At 50.6% G+C, this 16,484-nt stretch overlaps 1 protein-coding gene across 4 annotated transcripts in view; it reads right to left on the minus strand.

Annotated features, from left to right (window-relative positions):
- The window catches only part of PTPN3 (protein tyrosine phosphatase non-receptor type 3), a 100,527-nt gene extending 85,510 nt beyond the window's left edge, over positions 1–15,017 (minus strand). Inside the window, exons 1-2 of one of the 4 annotated variants that reach the window (XM_019635852.1) lie at positions 14,921–15,017; positions 732–863 (exon numbers count right to left, since the gene is read on the minus strand). The gene's annotated coding sequence lies outside the window, so the exon portion shown is untranslated. Of the gene's footprint in view, positions 1–731; positions 864–3,824; positions 3,897–14,375; positions 14,620–14,920 lie in introns of those variants that run through there. The other 3 variants (XM_019635853.1, XM_019635854.1, XM_019635855.1) reach the window with 3 other exon arrangements.
- Between the last annotated feature and the right edge of the window lie 1,467 nt (positions 15,018–16,484).

Genomic DNA, 16,484 nt, shown 5'->3' on the forward strand with positions numbered 1-16,484 from the left:
TCTTATATTTAGGTCACTGATCCATTTTGAGTTCATTTTTGTACATGATGTAAGGTGGGGCTGTCCTGTTTTTTTATGACCAGGAGCCCTTCCCCATCACGATCCTCTGGCAGAGCTAGTAATAGCATCACTGCACTAGATCGTGAACTTCATGAAGGCAGGGTCTGGGTCTGGGTCTTTTAACCCTCCGTCGGGCGCAACTGATCTCACAGATTCATTGCACACAAGTTTTCAAACATCTAACAGTTAAGTACTGTGATTCATCGCTTCCATATCTTCCCCCTCTACCATAACCTATCGCCAGTCGTGTTTGTGACTTAGTACAGTAAAGACGTATTTCATAGCGGCATCTTTGTGTGCAATGAATCTGTGAGATCAGTTGCGCCCGACAGAGGGTTAAAAATCATCACTGTGGTGTAGGCAGCAGCCCAGTGCCTGGTACCCAGCAGGTATTCAAAATTTAACTGAGATGAATGGATGGTTAGGTGGCTAAACTGCACCCCCCAACTGCTCCTTATTACTACTGAAACACCGCCAACAACTGACTGAAAGACTCTTGCTTGTAACAAAGTAATAAATCTACTAGGCTAAACATATTAAGCACTAAATATATAACAATTGTATTTATACGCTCCTGTCAGTTAAACTAAAATGATCCAAGATCTAACTAGCATACTTAACTCATGACAGGGAGGAGGGTCCCAGCCTGGGAACGCTCAACACGTCCTTACCAGTTTCCTAGTTCAAGTCCCTCATTGCACAGAAGAGGACACTGAAGGGCAGACGAAGGCAGTGACTTCCCAAATCCCAGACTCCAACTCCGAGGGCTTTCCCCACCAAACACAGGCCTTAGTGACCACTCACTGCAGATAGGCAACAAAAAGGAATGAGATTAGTCTGAGTTCCTTCAAATGGTAGGAGTCCCCTGCTGGCTCCAAAATCAACAACTAAAAACAAGCCCTGGGTCCTAGATGCCCTGCTACACAGGGCCACCTCCCTGCCCTGCGCACTAGCGCCTCACCCGCTCTCTGCTCAGGCCACACTGTCCCCTTTTCTGTTCCTGCGCTGCACCCAGCTCGCCCCCACCTCAGGTTTTCACACTCGCTCCCTCTGCCTGGAACACCTTTCCCTCAGACATCCTCCACCTGCTTTCTCCCCCACTTTATGTGTCTGCTCAAGCCGTACCTCAGGGAGGCCTTTCTGATGACTCCTTATCTCCCCTCTACATTGCTCCTTAGCATTTGCCACCAGACATGTCACATTTGTTTATTGCCCATTTCCTCCCAATTCCCACATTGCCACCTCCTACTAGAATGAAGTTCCTAGAAGGAAAAAACAGTTAATGGCTGTATCCCTAGCAACTGGACAGTGCCCAGCAAACATGAGGTGCTCCATAATTATCTGAGGAACACATAGATTCAAAGGATAAAACAGGCGACACCACACTGTTTACCATCCGGCTAAGCGCTACAGAGGGGAAGGCAGGCAGCTCAAAACTCACAGGTGAGCGCTGCCTGGACCCTGAAGCCAGAAGCTGTCCTGGGATCCTGGGGTCATGGGCCATCGTGGGAGATCACACACTCCCACACGTCTCCGTCAGGCCCAAAATGCTGGCGACTGTTACTGTGCTGACCTGGCCACAGAGAATGGAGTCTTTCCCCATGCTTAATCAATGCTTGTGAAATGCACACACAAACGAATGAACGAACAGCTCATGTACACAGGGCTCCCACTGGCACTTTCAGAAGGCTTGTGCGGGCTCCTCAACATTCCAACAGTGCTGGGAGGTGGTGTGACCAAGTCATTCCATTTCTGGGAACCTCCCGTCATAATATACCCAGACATGGCAGTTTTATTTGCAAAGGTTTTCCTCCTCGAGACGTTTATAACACTGAAAATTACTACCAAAAAAGCAAATTTCCAACTTTAAAAGGCCAGTTAAGTAAATCACAAAACAGCCATGAAGACTTCATAATGACATGGAAAATGATTAGGCTATTAAGTAAAAAAGGCTGGCTATAAAATCGTTGTAAAATTGTATCTACAGTATGACCGCAACTATAAGTATAAGGGAGCTCACATGACCGTGAACATAAAATTGTTAGCTTTTCTATCCTTTCAACCTTTCTGTATTTCCTAAATTGTCTATGAGTAATGAGTTAAGAAAATCAAATTGACAGAACTTTAAAAAACGCTATCACCTAACGTTTTGTGGTACCCAGGGTGTGTAACTGCTTAAACGCGTCCCCTGACTGCCGCCTCGTCTCCCGTCTCTGGTTCACATGCTCCTGCTTCCTCTGCTCCAGCTTGCACTTGGCTCCAACAGCCCTCCCAACCCTGCCACAGCTCGGCCTTCTTACCAAGCCTGCAACCACTCCTCCCTCCGAAACCCCGCTAGGAAGCTGGGCTGCCATGCCCGACACTCTCCTGTCCCAGAGGCCCCTGTCCAGGCCTGACTCCCCCGCTTCCCGGCTCTGTGGCTATGGGCAAGACACTGAACCTCTCTGAGACTCCATTTCCTCCTCGGGAAAATGAGGTTGACTCCATCGCCCAGGGCATCTGAGCCTCTGGGGGCTCATGGCCCCCACTTCACAGGGCCCTTCTGAGGCCCAAGTTAAATGGGTCACGACTGTGAGTGCGCTCTAGACCCGGCCCGGCTGTGTGGGCCCCAATCTGCGGGCTCCACCCAGCCTGGTGAAGCTGAAATTCTTCATCCTCTGTCTGCCTGGATCTGGGCACCTGTCCTCTCCTGAAAGCAGAAGAAAAGCAGCTTTGCCCTTGGATCTTCGAACTCCACAACCATTTCTCAGCTGAAGTTCCCATCCCCCCGTTGAACCCTCCACTCCTTCAAAGAACTCACAGCCCAACTCTCACTCCTCAAAGCTGATGCCCAAACCCATTCCCCAGCACTCACCCCTCCCGAGTCCCCACTGTATCTGCTCGAGTCTTCCTGGTTTACCTGAGGTCCTGCTGACTCCTTAAGCCACCTTGCCCCAGTCACACCAACCCTCTCCCAGACACCCCGACTCAGTGCTTGGCTCTCAGTGCTGTCTTTTAGTTACAGGCTTTACAAATTCTTCCTTCATGAACATTCTGCCTTCATCCCTCTCTGAGGCCTCGGGCATTTAATGAGCACCAACTGCTGCCAGGCTCCATGGCAGATGCTGGGGTTCAGAGGTCAGTAAGAGACTATCTCAGGCCCCTGCCCTCTGGGATCTCACAGGGATGCATGAATAATCAATCACCTTTCAGCGTGTTAAGTGCTGTGAAGGAAGGAGGCACCAATGGCTGCTGGGGCCTTGTCTCAGGTGTGACACAGCTACCGGGACAGAAGGCAACAGCTTCTCAGTGGATTTCAATGGCCAAGCTAGACCTGAGGATGGAGTCTCAAACAGCAAAATCAAATCACCCAATACTTATCCCGAAGCCCTCAGGGGCCCCCACTGCCCCTATGCATTATTATCCACAGTCTGGTTCCAATCTAACCCGCCAGGCTCCAGACACCTGAGTACACCTGTGACTCCAGGTTATCTCCATGCAGCTAGGCAGCAAGCCGTGTAGCAGTACTTATACTGCCTTTTCTATACCCTCTTCTCCATGATCTTTCCACCATAAATCACGTTCTGGACCAATGCCACTCAGAGTGGGTCTCTGGACCAACAGCATCACCCTGAAGCTTGTTAAAAATGCAGCATCTCAGGCCTCACCCCGGACCTGCAGAATCTGAATCATCTCATATACACATTCAAGTTTGAGAGGCTCTGCACTCCACCCCAAATCAACTCCCTGCCGGCCTTCACTTCCTCCTCTTCAACTCCACTGACCTTCACACACCAGACATCCCACGGCGGCACCACCTCAGCCCCCACCTGCCCAGGGCAGCACACACAAAGCACAGTCTCTCCATCTCTGGGACCTCCAGCTCCACCTGTGGACAAATGTCACAGTCTGATCCTTCTGTCAAGCTTCCTGAGAGGGACAGATGGCAAGCAGTGACCGACCACGAGCACTTCCTGCGTAGTCGTCATATGCCACCAGGAGAAGGGCTTGCCGTTATGGGACCTTCACCCGTGAGGTGGACACACCTGTCATTCCAAGTGTGAAGATGAGGAAATCAAGATGTTAGGAGGTTCAACTGGGGTCACAGAGTTAATGGAGGCGGGGGATCCGGAGAGGACCCCAAGCTTACAACCTGCACCAACAGATAATAATGAACACCACAGCCTCTCGGAGAAAATTCTGTGCGAGGAGGCCAGAAGCTGAGGCAGCACAGCTGCACTTTATGTAGGGAACAGTCACTTGGCCGGGACTAGAAATGAGGGAGAAAACTAGTCGAGCGTAAGTAGCAGGTAGGCAGAGGCCAGACCCTGAAACCTGCAGTGACAGACTAAGAGCTTAGACTTACGGGGGGACAAGGAGGTAACGATGTTTGTGGAGCAGGCTGGTTAAAAGCGGCCACATCCTTCCCTGACATCCATCCCATCCCCTCGGCCCCACGAGAACCTGATCCCTCACTATCTGGGACTTGCTTCTTGGAATGCCCTGGTGTGTCAAATGCAGTCAGACTCTCCCAGGTACACTTGGCTCTATCTACTGCCCTCCATGACCCCGCCCCCCTCTGCCCTCCCCGACCGAAGCCCCCAGCTCTCAGGGAGATCGCCATAGCAAAGCCTTACTAAGAGTCATAAAACGGGCCTTGCGTGTCCCTCACCGAGGTCCAGGAACCTTTCCTCTCCTCTCCGGTGTCTGGTAGCACCTTCCCCACAGGGCTCCCCTCCAACCCAGTCTTCCCACATCAAATCATCAGTTTCCACACGTATCTCCTAGAGACTCACCTTCCCCTTCAGCCAAACATCCCAAGGAGGCCCAGCTGGGTCCTGGGAGATAGAATGGAATAAGGGGCGTCTGCCCTGGAGAAGCCGACCCTGAGTATGTACCCCTTTAACGGGAAAACATTCTCATGACCCCTCCAGCCCCAACATTCGTGCACCTGCACCTATTTGGAAATACTTAAGAAGCTGAAGCATTTCTTAGTCTTTGAAAATGTCTCTCAGTAGCCAAGACTCACTGCCACAGTGAGTCCGCCCTGAGGGTTGAAAATTTTCAGATTAACTTTGTTTAAAACAGAAGACGTTAAAATTATGACACAACATTTTGAAATTCTTGCATTATTTATAGATTGAAAATACGTTGGTAGAACTTGATTTGTGAAACATAGATCTATTCTAGAGCCTGGCTACTCAACATGTGGTCTGTGGGCCAGTCTCACACCACCCGGGAGCTTGTTAGATCCCTAGAATCAGGATCTGCATTTTAACACTAAAGCTAGGGAAGCCCTGGCTTAGAGCATATGGTTTGTGAGGTTCAAGGTAGAGAGGGGGCAAAGCAAGAACAGATGGAGCCAGGTTCCATGGAACCCACAGCGAAGGGAGTGAGTGATCTTATGTATTTTTGTAGGGGACACCTTCTGGTGGCAATGTGAAGGAGGCAGAGGTGGGAGGGGCCTGTTGGGGACAGTAAGCAAATGGGAGGAGCTTAGGAACTAACCCAGTGTTAGCGGAGGTGGGGAAGCCGGCGGGCTGGGGGAAGGGTTTCTCAGGTATGATGGGCAGATCTGCCTGGTGCAGGTGTGGGGGTGAATGAAGTGTGACCTTGGGGTTCCTAGGCTGAAGACTGTGAAAATGGCTGAGACAGTAACTTTTACATTATGTGTATTCTACCACCATTTTTTTAAAACTATGTCATTCTTTCATTATAGATATAGAAAATCTGAACAGCTGGCATTGAACTGTGTCAAGAGGTGAAAGCGAATCCTTTTCAGCGACTGTAGACTATTGCCCAGGCCTGGCCGGGAAAGGGAAGGGAGGCATTGCAGGGTGATCTAAAGGTGAGGCCAGGCTACGAGAAGGCTCTTTTTCCCCAGGTGATGGGACGACAGTCTTCAACGGCTAAGTGGAGAGGTAAGCCTGAGCCAGGAGACACTCATTTTCTCAGGCTGGAGGAAAGGAAGAAAGGAGAGGAGCCAGAAAATGGAGGAGGAGGAGTAAAGGTGAGGAGGCTCCCACCAGACGGTCTTGAGCATCTCGGGGCCACAGGTGGTGGGGTCACCTGGAGAGGCCAGAACAAGGAGGAGATCTGGAAATAGTGGCATGGTCAGGTTGGCTGGTGTGGGAGTAACAAGGGAGGAAGGGATGCTGGCTGGACAGCAGGGAGGCCTAGCGGGCTGCCAAGCTCAGAGCACACTGTCTGAAACTGCCACTGAGCCTGGGGCAGCAGTCCTCAAAGGGTGGTCCCTGGTCTCTGGGCCAGCAGCATCACTGGGGAGCTTATCAGAAATGCAAATTTTCAGGCCCCACCGGACAGTCTGATTCAGACCCACAGAATCAGAAACGCTGGGGCTGGGGCCTAGCAGCCTGTTTTAACAGGTTATTCTGATGTACTACAGTTGGAGAAGCACTAGTACAGAATACAGGCATACTTTGCTTCACTGAGCTTCACCGGTGTCGTGTATTTTACAAACTGAAGGCAAGACCCTCCACTAGCAAAAAAGACCACGACTTGCTTTATTGCAACACTCAATCTATCACGGTGGTATCTCCGAGGTATACCTTTATAGAAATTCAACGGAAGGTATATGTTATCTTTTTTATATGGAAATTAAAAAAAAATTCAGCCTAGTAACTTCTACATAAAAGAGCAAGAATGTATAACTGCTTCAATGGCAACACAACTTCTACAGTTAGAGAAATGCTAAAGAATGTTAACAAAATTATAGAAATATATAGTCCATCTAATAAACTTCCTTAGATGAGATCTAGAAAACACATCTAAGATCTGGGGGCCTGAAACTGAACAACGTGGGTGCCAGTCCCTGCCCTGGGACCACCTCTGTCTGGGTGCCAGTCCCTGCTCTGGGACCACCTCTGTCTGGGTGCCAGTCCCTGCTCTGGGACCACCCATGTGCCCTGGAGCGTGCCACACCCCTTTCAGGGCCTCGGCTTCCCCATCTGTAAAAAGAGGGAACTGGAAAAAGTTCCTCTGAGGTTCCTTCCAGTTCTGACACTGTGTGATTCTTTCTGTCCTGTAAAAAGTGGCCTCAAACTAAATGATCTTACACAGCTCTGCTTTGTGGGGAGTAAGAACATTTTAAACCAGTAAAACGTAATAGTTAACTAGAAAACATTTCCAAAGTTTAGTAAGTACTAGTATCTTGCATTCTAAGAAGTAGAAGACTCTTTCCCTAACTGGCTTTTCCATTAAAGCCATCGATACATCGAGTTATAAAAATACTATACTGCACTGGACTGTGTTCATGAGGTCCACACGATCGGGATGCACAGTAAATACCTCTATCCCTTCAGATTTTCAGCCTACAATACTTTTTAACCCAGGAAAGCAGGGTTTATATTTTTTTGCTAGGCAGGAAATGGGTTAAAGTACCAGACTATAAGGGCCCCAGTGCCCGCCACCTCTGACCGGAGAGTCTGGGCACTGGATATTGCAAATGTAGGCTTCCTGATAAATGGCTCCCTATTGCCCTTGTTACTGGGATGCCTAGACGCTGGCTTCCTGCCGGGTTTCTCCGCATCCAAGTCCCTGTCTGCACCTACCGGTTATCTAATGCCCATCCTCTTTGCCTGGGTCCCCAATGCCACCTGCTTCCCTGGCTCTGCCAAAGGCCAGCGACTTGGTTCTGATCTTGAACTAGGGCTGGGAGAGGGCTGTGGGTGTTCGTGCAGGAAGGACAAGGTAGAAGCGTGAGCACCGGGGAAAAAGGAAGGTGAGGTCTAGCGACACTCTGTGGTCTCCTGTTCCAGCTCACTCACACAGCCTGGCTCTCACATTCCATTTGGTCAGTGGGAAGCACAGCTAGCTTGTTTGTCCCCTAGGATATCCATCACAGAGCCCATCCCTCCTCCTCCATCCAGCCTGGGTACATAAGTGATTTTGCAGGCTCTCGTAGTCCCGGTGGCAAGAAGCAGGTGAGGGGAGGGCTGAAGGAAGACTGGTGTAGCCAGGGCAAAGCTGGGGCAAAGCTCGGGAGGGAGGCGTGCCAAGGGAGGTGTGACCACAGAGGGGACCAAAGCCATCAACGTGGGCCCAACAGGCAATGCCAAGGAGATGAGTTTTGTCTTCATCCAGTTAGAGGATTCCTAGTGCTGGAGGGTTGTCTAGGCTGCTCCCCCAGCGCTGACCTCCACCCTCAGAGTCACATTTGTGTAGGGTGATCACACAACCTCATTTGCCTAGGGCAGTCCTGGCTGAGGCTAGTTGATTAGATGCAATTATGAATAGCCACCCCTTTTATTCTCAAAATGCTCTGGCTTGGATGATGAATTCTAGTTGCCCTACTCTTGGGCCCCTAAACCTGCAAAGTTAGAGTCCCAGTTGGAGAAAGCTGCTTAGCACTGGAAGGGACCCCAGGTCGAGTCTGCCCCTTATCAAGTGTTCCCTTCTCCTCTCCAGCATCCCTGCCAAGCCATCACCTGGTGTCTGCTTATATATCTATAAGGACAGCAGGCTCACTAACCCCAGAGGACGCCCCTCTTTTCTGGGACAGCGGTATTATAAAAACAGCAGGATTCAAACCTAAAAACAGTATGATTGCCACTGAATAACAAATCTTTCAGCAAGAAGAGGAGTGGGAGTGGGGAAACTAGAAAACCTGCTTCCTTTTTTCCTTCCAGCTCCTTCCATCTTACCATCTCTTCATTCGACTAATATTCACTGAGTGTATTTGATGTTTCAGTGGCTCGGGAGACCAATGGTGGGTCTCAAACTGAGGGGCATTCTACAAAATAACTGGCCTGTACTCTCCCCAAAAATGTCAAGGTCATGAAGGACAAAGACAGGCTGAGGAACTGTCCCAGTTTAAAGGAGACTAAAGAGACATGACGACCATATGCGACACATGATCTGGGGTTTTCTTTGCTACAAAGGACACTATCAAGACAACTGGCTAAGGTCTACAGATCAGATAATAGTATTGTATCAGTATTGATTTCTTGATTCTAAAGATTGTGCTGTAGTTGTATAGACGTTCCATTGTTTTTGGAAATACACTGAAGTATTTCTGGGGAAAGGAAGAGTCTATAAATAATCCTTAAATGGTTCAGGAAAAAATATACATACATGGAAGGATAAGATGAATGTGATAAAATGGCACCTTTTGGGAATCTGGGTGAAGGGTACATGGGAGGTTCTTTGTTCTATTCTGGTAACTTTTCTGTGTCTGAATGAGGTCAAAATGAAAAGTTGAAAGAAAAAAATAAGTCTCAGAGAAAGTTTTGTTTTTTTTTAAAGAAAGGCTCTGACTTCACAGATCTCACAGCTGGGGAGACAGGTACTAATACAAATAATTACACTAATTAACTGCAAAATTGCAACTGTGAAAAGTGCTGTAAAAGGAGAGCATCTGGTGGCATGAGCGTTTATGGTTTACAGCAGGCAGTTTTTACCCAAATCAGGAAGGTGAGAGAAGACATTGCAATAAGAACAAAGGCCAAAGCATGAGTTAACTGGGGAGGAGGGAAGGCAAGTTCCAAGCTCTCACAGGCCCTGATTTTTCTTCTGATCCCTGACACTTTAGTTTTCTACAACAACTGTGTATGAATTTGATAACTAGACCGGATGGGTGAGGGGGATGGGGTGGGGGGAGCAGTGTGGGCAAGATCTGGGCTCAGGCTGTCATCATCTCCCCTCCAGGCCCACCAGTGGTTAGGGTCAAGAGACAGATGACAGAGCTGGTTGCTTTGCCGCCTGTCTCACCAAGAACCTCTCTCTCAGGTCTGGACTGAGGCTGACTCATCTGAAGGAAGTGAGATGCAAGGACCAGACCTTCACACCCCACTCCCAAAGTCAGACCAGTGCCTTTAATCAACATGCCATCCTGCAGCCCTGGCCTCTTTCTCTGGTCCTGAAGCCTGCCCTTGGAATGTCCCTTTAGATCTAAGCGCCAGGACCTGAAGCCCTCCCTGCCTTGGGAACGGACCACCACTCGGCCCCAGCGACTCTCAGCACTGATCGGCAAACAGGGTGCTTGTCGGGAGGGCTAGAGGCCTGACCACAACGGAGGGGACCCCCCTTTCCTGTGCCAAGTTCTGCCTGAGTGAGTTTTCGGTCGTTATTTAAAGGAAACAGGTTCTATTATCATCCTTGTCTTACAGTTATATGATATGTCTAGGGACAGACGTGGGTTCCAATCTTGGCTATCCTACTTCAAAGCACTGTGCCCTTCAGGTAGTCATCTCATCCCTCTGAGCCTCAGCTTTCTCACTGCATCCGTGAACTGGGGCTGGTAGGAACTCGCAAGATTCTGTGGCTAAAAGGTACTGTTTATTCCCTTTTGAGGCTCCAGTAGGCTCAGTACAGAAAATTCACTCCAAACTACATACTGCTTAAATATTTACTAAAAGCTTGTGTATCCTGACAGTAAATCATGGGACCTGAATTTTCCAGGACTATCCCAATTTCAAATCCTCTGTCCTAACTTTCCACATAAACCATTGAAATGTCTCAAAAATTCCACTCTCTCAGTATCCAAACAACACCTCCCAGGCCTCCTCTTACACAAAAAAGCAGCACATTCTTTTTCAGACTCCAGATCCCAATCTTTGATTCAGAAAGTGTAGTCAGCGGAGCCCTGCAGGCCCCCTGAAGGAAACGGGGTCAGGGAGAAAAATCCATGGCAGTCAGCACTCCACCACAACTCTCACACTCGGCTGTTTCCCAACAACATTGGTGTGAAGCGCAGCCAGAAGCTGTATGATCTGAGCATCACCCACAGAGGGGCGCAGGCCGGGGATCTGAGCTCTGCCCACCTACCTACCAAGCGGCCACTACCCGGGGAGGCAACACGGCCCGAGGGTTGCCACAAGAATTACATGAATGAGTTAATATATGGAAAGCACTTAGGAACAGTGCCTGGCAGCCAGTAAGTGCCATATTAGTGCTGAATAACTAAAACCAGAGGCATCCTGGCAGAAGGTGCTCAGGCCCCAAAGACAACACAGAGGCATCAATCCATTTGGGGGGAAGAGAAGGAGAATGGGCACTTACTCCTGGGCTGAGTGAGGCCAGGCCCCCAGGGCAGAGATGGGGGAGTACCCTAGCTCCAGGAGGTGAGTGAGTCCTGCATTAGCCAAGCTCAGAAGGCTAGACCTGGGGAAGTCACCACTCCTGAAATACACAAGGTCTCTTCATGTCTCTGAGCCTTTGCATCTGCTGGTCTGTCTGCTCCGAGTGCCATTTTTCCCTACCTTCAAACTGAATTCAAATGCCGGTACTCCCTGTGATAGTCCTTGATGCCCCTCAGAATGAGTGGCTGCCTCCACTGGTCTCTCTTGCATCTGGCTTTATCCTCTTTTAAAGCGCTTATTAGATGGCAGATAGATAAGACAGATAGACAGGTAGATAGATAGATAGATAGATCGCATGCATACACATATACACACACACACACACACTCACACTCACACACACACATCACGGTCTTCCTAACTCGGCCATGAATCCTTCTAAAATGTGTTCAGATTTCATCTCTGTAACCCTGGTGCCCAACACATGGTACAGGCTCAATAATTGTCTGAATTTGCTGTTAACTCTGTGCTCACAGCTGGTCTTCACTGGAGACACAACGACAAGTTGTGCGATGCAGGTCTGTGGGAGCCATGACCAGATCTGACTGCAGCCAGGGGCCTACCAAGTGCTGCCTTTAGTGCCCTCTAAGGCAGATGAACGGAGACACCTGTGACATCAGAGCCTGAGGTGCCTGGGACCCAGCCCAGAGCAGTGTGGACACTGACCAGGTCCCGTCCCGTCCCAATGAGAGTTGGTAAGAAGAGCTGAGGCTTGGGAAGAACACCAGCAGGCTGCCCCGCCCCCACCAGCCTGTCACCGCCAGGGTACACTGTGCCTGAGGCATTCTAGCCCTTGCAACAGACCCTGAGAAGAGACGAAGAGGGGTCAGCCCTGCTGTCCAGGAACCATTATCTGGTGAAAGGAAGGTCAGCACTGAGATTATGGTCAATAGGCACTCTCCTAGGTAGAGAGGGAGGGACCACAAATTGCTGGTCCCTTCCCAACCTGCCACAAACGCTGAGGGTTAGCGGGGAGGTAGGATGCCACATCTCCGGTTCCCTCCAATCCCCAAAGCTCAGCCCCTCTGATGGACTATGTCCATTTTAGAAAACAAAATCCCTCGTAGCCTGGACCTGATGTTCACGAGGTCCTACTTCACCCCTCTTGCTCCTGGCCCGACACTACCTTTTGCTAGCTGTTTCCTTAACTGCAAGAGGGAAGGAGGGGCAACACTGCAATTAAACAATGTATGTGAAACCTTCTAGTTCACAGTCAACAATCTCCTGAGACCCATTCCTAGCCTGGAACCACAGCTTCTTTCAGGGATAACATGTCTCTGACCAGGTTCCTGACACTTGCATGAGAATGTTAAAAGCTACCAGGACACATACATCTCTATGATAAAATGCAGAAAGGAGGGCTCAGAGACGGGAGTGGTGAAGCAGTGTGGGACCCTGAATTTGACTGTGTGTTAAATTAGGTTCTTTCTCTTGCCCCAAGCTGTCCCTGAAGCCTTCTATTGTGTCCGGCCTGACCAGGACCTGCCCTCTCCAGGCAGAGAAGTTCCCCCAGGCACCCCGGGTTCACTGGGGTCCAGTGGCCAACCCTACACCCCCCACCCCCAGCACTGCACTGCCATGCAGAACACAGGAGCTACTCTGAAATGCCTTCAGTAACTTGACCTTTTACATGCCCCAGCTAATGTCTAATTTGCATGTAGGAGTTCCTTTTTGGAGATGGCAAATCACCAGAGACAACTCAGGATCAATACAGAGTATTAGGCATGTTTTATTCTACTCTAATTCTCTGCAAATTGGTATTCCATTAACTGTACGTGGGATTTATGGGAGCTCACTATAAACTAGAATATTTAACTAGAACGACCTACTCTCTGTCAGATAATAGCCTACTATTGTTAATGTTCAACTAGTCAATCTCAGAGAGGTTTCCAACTTCCAGCCTATTTTACATCTTGATTTAATCACCAGGAAAGTCACCTATTTGAAAGTCTCCATACAATAAAAGGCAAGCTTCATGCAGAAGAAAAAGACCTGCCCACGGAACCAGAAAACCTGAGTTGTATGGCAGCTACACCACATCATGTGTAATCAGCTGCTCAAAGCCTTGATTTCCTCATCTGTAAAATGGGAATAGCACCAGCCTCACCAGGGAGTTGTAAAAATTAAATGAGTTGATGCATGTGGATGCACTCTGTGCAGTTTTATAAGGCTATACAGAGGTTAGTTACTATAGTAAAAACAGAAGATGAACTTCTCAAACAACTTGGAGAGGCTAATGACAGAAAACAGCAGTGGTTCTCCAGGAGACGGGGTATTTGGACCCCCAGGGAACATCTGGCCATGTCTGGAGGCATTTTTGGTTGACAAAACTGAGGGAAAGAGGAAAAGGGATCGCTACTGGAATCTACTGGGTAGAGACCAGGGACGCTGCTAAATATCCTCCGATGCATCGGACAGGCCCTACAACAAAGAATTAACCAATCTCAGCCATGAGGTTAAGAAACCCGGGTCTAAATAATCACTTAAAGTTGGGTCTAGAAACTTTTCAAAACAGAAATCTTCCTAACCAGGCTTTACTTTCAAAAAGCACCATCTGCTTAAACATTTGCAAAATGGATCATCACACAAAACAGCTCTTTTGTAAGTAAAGCTGAACTGCCAACTTCTGGAGTTTCTGAATGTATAAAACTGCTTTTAAAGAAGATGCTCTCCAATTACAATTCGACTAAATCGTTTTTCCAAAGTCCTTGACTTCAGCAGAAGTTCTCCAGGGCACAAGGACAGGGTCTGTCATTCTGCCACTAGGCCCTGAAGATGCTTTCGTAATTCTAATTTCCTGGTGAAATGAGAGCTATGAGGGTCTCTAAACGAATTAAATTCACATGACACCAACTGCTGGCTTGCTTTGTGCCGGGCACGGTGCCAAACACCTCCACATAATTTATCCCACTTAATCCACCCAACAACCCAATGAGGTGGGCATTATTACCGGTGGTTTGCAGAGGAGGAAATTGAGCATCAGAGAAGTTAAACAACTCGCCCAAGGTCACCAGCTGGCTAAGGGGGAGCCCAACTTGATCGGAGGTCTCCAGTTTCCAAGTCACAAGCTCTTTCCACCACCTCGGAAAACCCAGGTGTCAAGTTGTCTCAACTTCCCATGAATTTTTAAGGCAACAGCAACTTCTCAGTAAGTTTAGGTTGCTGAAAATGGGAATTTCCAGGGGGCAGGGAACGCTCACATACATTCCCCTATTGCAGCTGTCTCGCCGCAGGTACCTGATAAATCATTCCATATCGCCCGCGGAACAGGGAGGATTTATTGGCGCTGGAGTTCGTGCCAGGCCCAGGAAATGCCATCTTTGAAAACCGAGAGGCGGATTCGCCCGGAGAGAGCCGAGAAGGTCTGGCGGCCCCGCGGGCTGTGCGCCCCCTCGGCGCCGGGGGCCTGGGTCGCGGCGGCGCTGGGCCCTCCGGAGTCACCGGCTGCGCTAGCTCCGCGGGTCGCGTCCGCCCCAGCCCGGGTCGGAGCGCACGCCCACGCCTCGCCGCCGCGGCCGCGTCCCAGAGCCCGCTCGGAAGCGAGCCCCACCCGGCCCGGCCTGCTCCCTCCCGCCCCGGCCCCGCCAGGTGAGCGCAGCAGGGGCGCCCCCTCCCTGCCCCGACGTGGCACCGGGACCCCGGGGCCGCCGCGTCCGCCAGCCCGCCCGCGCGTTCGCCGCGCTCCTGGGGATGAGTGGGGGCGGGGCGGCGCCGAGCGCGACCCCCGCCCTTGATCACCCCGCACCCTGCCCCCGGCCCGCTGGGGTCGCGCCGGCCCGTACCTGCAGCATCCGGGGGCGCGGGGCGCCCAGGTACGTCGCGCGTGCGGGCGGCGCGGAAGCTCGCTCGCGGCGCGACCTGGCCGCCGTCTGAGCATGCCCAGTGCCGCCCGCGGGCGGCTCCCGCCAGCCGGGCTGGCCGCGACGGGCCCGCGCGCCGGGCGGGGGGCGGGAGCCCGGGCAGCCCGACAGGGCGCCCCCGCCCCCGCCTGGGGCTGCCTGCCGGGACGTGCCTCCCAGGGCCACCGAGGCTCCCCTGCCGGGCTCTGGGCAACCCGGAGTCCCCTTGCGCGTGCACGCAGTCATTCCTTCCATAACCATTTATTGGGCACCTACTGTGTGCCCGGCCCTCAGCGATTTCATACCAATGAATGTCAAGCAATCGGAGCTTAACAAATCTTTAAAATGAGGAGTTTTGCCCATAGAGTCCGTGGTTTTGCTGGGGTCCCGCTGACTCCCAGTCCAGTGCTCATCCCCTTCCACTAGTAAGCTTCCAGGCTTAACCTTTCCCAGAATTTATGGGCCCCCCCCTACTTGACCTGTGCTCCTGCTTTCCTCTTCTACCTCGTCTCACACCTGCCTTCCTGCAGCACCATTATGTCCACCATCAATTAGAACTTGGCCAGCCTCCACATACTGTTCCCTGTTTGTGGGACATCTTCGCCCAGCTTTTCACGTGGCTGTCCCCCTTCTGGGAGAGGCCTTCCCTGACCGCCTTACTAAATTTGCCCCCTGCCCCTAGACATTTCATGGCCTCATTTTATTTTCTTCACATTTATCTCTATGTATCCATTAATTCATTCAACAAATAATTATTGATCATCTACTCCAGTTCTTCACGTGTGAACAAATAAACAAAAACCCTGTCCATCCCCCCCATCCCCCCATTTGGGAGAAGAGAGGCAAGGCAACAGACAACAAACATGCAAGTAAGTGAGCTACAATATATAATATATTGGGAGGTGATAAGTTCTATGAGGGAAAAAGAACAGGGTAAGGAGACAGGGTGGAGAGAGTGCAATTTTCAATGAGTTGGTCAGATGGGGTGACATTAAGTAGGTAACATTTCAGCCACGCCGGATAAATTAGAAAAAGCATTCCCTGCCGAGGGAATAGCCACAAAGACCCTAAAGGCACAGGACCGCTTAGGAAATGGCAAGGAGGGCAGAGTAGCAGGAGACCGGGCCAGTAACTGACTTTTCCTCTAATTTGCATACTTATTGTGTATTCACCTCCGGAATTTCAGCTCTGGGACTGTAGTCCTGCCTGTCTTGGCTGCAGTGTCCCAGCCCCTACAACAGCGCTTGGCACACCGTAGGTGTTCAAAAACGATTTGCTGAATGAATATGTGAATGAAGGGATGAAGCGATGGCTAGAACCATCCTGTCGGGACCTGAATGCTTGAGGTCCGGGGGGCCGATAGGCCTACAGTAAAAGGGCGGCCGCCAGCAGGACCTGGTACCGCACTTCGGTCCTTGTGCCCGCGTCGCACATCCCGGGGTAGAGCAACAGCAGCTGGCGCCGCCTGAGCGTGGCGTCGGGGGAATTCCGACGGAGCCAGGGAGAC

This window comes from Hipposideros armiger, unplaced genomic scaffold, assembly GCF_001890085.2.
Source record: "Hipposideros armiger isolate ML-2016 unplaced genomic scaffold, ASM189008v1 scaffold_24, whole genome shotgun sequence".
Lineage (NCBI taxonomy): Eukaryota > Metazoa > Chordata > Mammalia > Chiroptera > Hipposideridae > Hipposideros > Hipposideros armiger.